Source organism: Callospermophilus lateralis, chromosome 3 (genome assembly GCF_048772815.1).
Source record: "Callospermophilus lateralis isolate mCalLat2 chromosome 3, mCalLat2.hap1, whole genome shotgun sequence".
Classification (NCBI taxonomy): domain Eukaryota; kingdom Metazoa; phylum Chordata; class Mammalia; order Rodentia; family Sciuridae; genus Callospermophilus; species Callospermophilus lateralis.
In genome coordinates this window covers 76304628-76310938 of record NC_135307.1, presented here as the reverse complement: position 1 = coordinate 76310938, position 6311 = coordinate 76304628, and positions in this window count along the sequence as shown.

Genomic DNA, 6311 nt, shown 5'->3' with positions numbered 1-6311 from the left:
ACTATATTAAAGCCTGCATAAAATGTCTGATGTCAATGAGTTATATCAAACACCTTCTGCGAAATACACTGCAACAAATTGCATTTGATGGCACTCTATCTCCTTGGGATTTAAATCTAGCCCCAGTGGGATTCTTGTTTCTTTGAATCAGGGAACTCTTCAACTGAGACTTTCTGCAGTCAGCTCACAGCACAGTTTATCGTATGTTTTATTAACCACAAAAATAATAAAGGAAGATGAAAGCGCTAACAGACTGTCATCTGGTGATGGCATCTGTTAGCCGCTGTGTGGTGGGAAAAATGCTGAAGATATCTATTTTTCACTCAGCTGATGACTTCTTTGATCCCCCTTTGCAGGGATGTGAATTTAACAAGTAGTGAGGGCTGAGGTCTTGCCAGCAAGACCAAGTTTATTCCATGCTCAAAAGTATTATTGAGTGACTCGAATCGGCCTCTCCTTGCTGAATCCTGGAAAATCCTAAACCCCAAATTTCTCTCACTTAGGATCCTCATGGCCCTTAGGCAAAACTCAACATCACTTTTTTGGTTATTTCCTTTTAGTTATATATAATATCAGGGCTCATTTTGACATAATTATACAAGCATGGAATGCAATTTGCTCCAGTTCAGTTTCTAGCATCCCCCTTTCCCTCCTCTTCTCCCCACCCAGGTTCCCTTTCCTCCAGGGCTCTATTTATTTATAGTTTTTTAAATTAATGCATTATGGTCACACATAAAGATGAAATTCACTGTGGTATATTCACACAAGTATATTGGAAAGTTCAACATCTTTAGCATTATTTCTAAGGCTCTTATGAGACTACTAGCTGCAACACACTCCTATCACCTTGGAGTCATTTATTTTTCTAATTTTCCAAGCTCAACACCCCACTCCCTAGCTTGGATGCATAGACAGCCACCAATCTTTGCAAACTGGCATTACAAATACATAAAATTTCAAATAATCTGTTGTATCATACCAAAGTCACACTTAAACCAATCCATGTATAGCATCATGTGTGTGAGGTTCCCTATGAATTCCCAGGTGTCCCTTGAGAATCCTGGGAGACAGTTTCTCCCTCCTTCCCCCGGGTAGAATGATGTGCCTCTTGGGAGAGCTGCCACTCAGAGGTGAGCACTGAGCGGGCTGCTCTGGCACACTGGGAATGAGCTTCACTGCCTTGAGAGATTTAGTAATGGTTTTGCCCTGAGCAATTTTCCATGGGATTAGTAGAGTTTGGATTCTGTTGATGCTTTTTTGAGGACACACTGGAGTAAATACACACAAGAGGATGATTCTTGAGGATAAATTCATTGAAAGCTTGGCATTTGTCACTTCAGAACTAGAAAGTATATCTGCAATCTGACCCTATGTTGTGCTAATAGAGACATATTGAACACATTTGTGTATTTCTTTAGAAGGAGAATGATGGCATTATTTGTTATATTTTGTCCGAATCACATTTTAAGGTGACTTTTCATTTGCTCTTTATTTTTCTTTATTTATGTCATAATTAGACACAGTAATTCCTCAGTAGCCAAAGCTTCCTCTATCAATAGGCAACTATATCTGAATGTCATTTTCTTCTCAATAATTTTTTTAAAAGACATCAAATATTTTGTCCAGCAATGAGAGCAAAATTTGGTTTAAAAGTTGGCACATCCCTATTATTAAACACTTCAGTGAATTATAAATGAGAAAGCCTGGGAAACAGCAGGGCACACTTAGGTCATGAGGAGAATGTCTTGTCAAACTCAGATCACACTTGTCATTGAGTACCCTGCTATTTCTTGGTGAGATAGATATTTTAAAAACTCTCCCAAGTTACAAATATTTTCAGGAATGAAAGACTATCAAAAGAGAAAACATGGTTTAGCAAAGATGTCACAGCCTTGGAAATGCCTCCGTTCCATACTGATTTTGAGTAGTGAGCTTATGGTATCCAAAGAAATTAAAAGCTATTTTTGAAATGATTCTTCTTCGGTGTGTTCATCACTTTGGCTTAAGGGACACTAAAGTTGAGCCTAAATTGATGGGATGGCCCTATTATTCTATGATTTTCATTTTTACATTTTTACATTTTCTGGTTTTGTTCAACCCTTCCAATAATCAAATCAGGATATATGCATGTATTATAATTAATGTTTACTCTGCCTTGTCCACATATTGTTAAATAAGTATTTTATATACTTTGCATGTCAAATAGAAGGTGAATTTTTCCCAAAAATTATCATCCAGAAAGCAGGGAATAGTACATACTCAAGTCATTTCAAAATCTCCTATATAAACTGGACTACACACTTGTAATCCCAGTGGCTGGTGAAGTGAGGAGGATTGAGAGTTCAAAGCCAGCCTTGGCAAAAGTGAGGTGCTAAGCAACTCATTGAAACCCTGTCTCTAAATAAAATACAAAATAGGGCTAGAGATGTGGCTCAGTGATTGAGTGGCCATGAGTTCAATTCCCAGTATCTCCCCAAAAAATCAAACAAGCAAACGAAAACCTCCTACATATGAATATTTTATTTAAAAAATTTGTTCTAATTAGTTATACATGACAGCAGAATGCACTTTGATATATTGTTCACAAGTAGAGCACAACTTTTCATTCTTCTGGCTGTACATGTTGCAGAGTCACTTCAGTAGGGTAATCATACATGTATATAGGGTAATAGTTATTTTACTTTTAATTATCACATTTGAGCCATACAGAGAAATGAGTTCCATTGTGGCATCTTTGTACATGCATATAACATACTTTGATCATGCCCACCACCCATTATTATTTTATTAACATACTGCTTAAGAAAGTCACTTATTTTATCTTAGTCAAGTCTAATATTGAATTTGCATATAGGTTGGATATAGTTGCATATAGGTTGTCACTAAAAGACAAGACAAATTTAGCAAAAGTTTACAATGCTAACATAAGCACATTAAAATTTTTTTTTAAAAAAACCGGGTAAAACAAGCTATTTAAAGTAGAAAACAGTAAAAAATAAGAAGAAAGAAAGAAGAAAATCTCCCACCTGATCTTGTCCTACAAACACTCCATTCCCTACCCTGGAAATAAATGATGTTACTACCATTTCTCGGATCTTTAAAAAAAGAAAATAGTGCATGGTCAGGTTTTATCCATTAGATGGGAACATCAATATTTTATTGTATTGAAAATGGGCTTATTTAAAGTTTGGAACAGGGTTTCTAGGATATCCTATGAAGAATCCAAAGTACTGCATCATATGTATCCGATGGAGGTAAAAGTGTGGCTAGGAAACATTTACTGTACATGAAAGTAGTCTTCTAGCTTAGAATTTTTACTTATTTAGGGGGTGGCTAATACAAATTTAAAATTTAAAAGATACAACAAAAAGCTCTGAAAATGGGAAAAAAATATTTTTAGAACTTTTTGTAAAGTTTTCAATTTTTAAAAAATTGCAAAATAAACCCTCAGTGCAACAACATGTCACTTTGTAAAAAAACCTAGTATTTTTATTTGGACTATGTTGTTATTTTAATTAAAGACTTAGGCCAACTAGTATGATTTCAACCAAACTTGGTTTTTGGTCAAATTATTTAAAGCTATTCAATAAAAAGTCTTTTTATTTATATTTTAAACTTATTTTTTACTGATGCACAAAAATTATACATATTAGTGGGGTGCTATATAATGTGTACATTGTGTAATTTTTAAATCAGGTTGAATGTATTTATTTCCTCAAACATTTGTTGTTATGGTGAAAACTTTCAACCTTTCTGTTAGTTCCTTATAATGTGTAGAATGGTCTGGGGTTGTGGCTCAGCAGTAGAGCACTCGCCTAGCATGTGCAAGGCCTTGGGTTTGATCCTCAGCATCACATAAAAATAAATAAATAAAATAAAGGTGTTGTGTCCATCTACAACTAAAAAATAAATAAAATATAAAAATTGCATAGTACTTTATTGTTATTTGTAGTAACCCTCCTGTGCAACAGCACACCAGAACTTCTTTTTTATTAGTGCGCTATAGTTATACACAACAGTGGGGTTCATTTTGACATAATCATACATGCATGAAGAATGTATGATTACTGCATTACTGCATTTCATTTCCTAGCACCTCATCATTCCCTCCTCTCCTCCTTTATCTTTCCCCTTCTTTGTTAGTTGGTGAGTTTTAGTCAGCTTTTTTCTTTCTTTTTTTTTTTCTTCGCTGCTGTGACTAAAAGATCTGATAAAAACAATTTTAAGGAGGGAAAGTTTATTTGAGGGTTCACAGTCTCAGAGGTCTCAGTCCATAGACCCCCAGCTCCATTCCTCAGGGTTTGAGGTGAGGCAGAACATCAGGGAGTAAGAGTGTGGTGGAGGAAAACAGCTCACATGATGGTCAGGAAGTGGAGAGAAAGAGATCCACTCACCAGATACAAAATATATACCCCAAAGACACACCCCCCCTAATGCCCCACTGTCTCCAGCCACAACCTACCTGCCTTCAGTTACCACTCAGTTAATCCCCATTGGTTTAAGGCTCTTATAATTATTTCATCTCTGAATGTTCTTGCATTGTCTCACACATGCACTTTTGGGGAACACCTAATATCTAAACCACAACATGGTGCTTTATAGATACATATAAAGGTGGAATCCACTGTGATGTATTTAAATATGAACATGGCATTATTTGGTCAATTTCATTCCACAGTTCCTCCCTTTTTCTGTCCTTCTTCTCTCCCCTCAATCCCCTTTAACTGTCCCACTGATCTCCCATTTATTTTCAGGGGATTCTCATACCCGCCCTTTTCCCCTTATTTTGTTTTAACTTCCTTATATAAGAGCAAACATTTGACACTTTCAGATTCTGGATTATTTATTTCACTTAGTATCATATTCTCTAGTTCCATTCATTTACCAACAGATGCCATAATTTCATTCTTCTTTATGACTGAGTAAAACGCCAGTGTGTGTGTGTGTGTGTGTGTGTGCGTGTGTGTTTCACATTTTATTTATCCATTCATCTGTTGATGGGCACCTGTGCTGGTTCATAACTATCATGAATTGTGCTGCTGTGAATAGCACAATTAGTGACTATGTCACCATTTTACTGATTTTTGTATTAATATTGAGGGTTTTTTGTATTAATATTGAGGAATGGTTAACTGGGTCATATGGTGGTTCCACCTAAGTCTTTTGAGGCATCTCCATACTGCTTTCTAAATTTGTAGTCTCTCCAGCAGTGTATGAGTGACACCAGAACTTCTTACTCCTGACTGTAACTTAGTACCCTATGATCGACTTGTTCCTGTTCCTCCCCCTACCTACTTTCCTTGCCTCTGGTAAACCATATTCTCCCCTCAACTCCTATGAGATCAACTTCTCTTTAGATCACATAAATTGGTGAGATCATGGAGTGTATAAAGCATAATTATTATCCCTCTCTTCTGTACTTCCGTAACTATTGATAAAGTCTCAATTACGGCTTTCATGACATGGTATAGTTTTTGTGAAATGGTGTTGTAGTTTTCATGACATGGTGTTAAAATTTCACCTTTCTTTCCTGTGTGATGAGCTCTTTGAAGTACCTCTCATTTAGTATTTCTAACACTTATTTATATAAATGTACCTGTGACATAACAGACATGTAATAAACTCTGGTTGAAAGAGAAAACGAATGAATAAGAATTCTAAAAGTTGCAATATAGGTTTTGTGGTCTCCCATATTCGCAAAGGATGCCTTTTTTTGCTATTCAATTGAATTGTTCTGGCCTCATCCTTCTTGAAATGGGTGATCCAAAGGGAATGTCTCTTTATCTCACAACTAATGAGCCGTCCAGTCTCCATTCATTGCTGTGACTTTTTAAGTATACATTTGTGGGGGTTTTTCAAACCATTTGGAAATGTAATTATCAGGGTTTCCACCTACATAAATACATAAGGGATGAATTTATTTATGTGCTTAGGTGTACAATATGTGTCCTGATATTTTTTTCCCCCTAGAATTTTCCCTTTTTAAGCAAACATTTCTGGGGCAAAGAAGGTTATGCTCTATTTTCAGTCACTGTCCATCAAAGGAAACATGGAGAAAATGTGCATATACCCGAGAGCACCTTTCTCACAGGCCTTGGGTAATGACTCACTCTTGTTTACAAGAGCGTTTTCCCTCATGTGAAGCAGGTGTTGAAACATTTGGACAGCTCTATAAAAATCTTAGTGAAATGCGGTAAGCATTAATCATCAGTCTGCATATTTTTTAAAAGTGCTTTGGGTCCTCTGAGCCACCTTCAACTTGCAGAGCAATCCTTTTTTTTTCATGTTTCCTTTGACCTATTGTCCTTTCC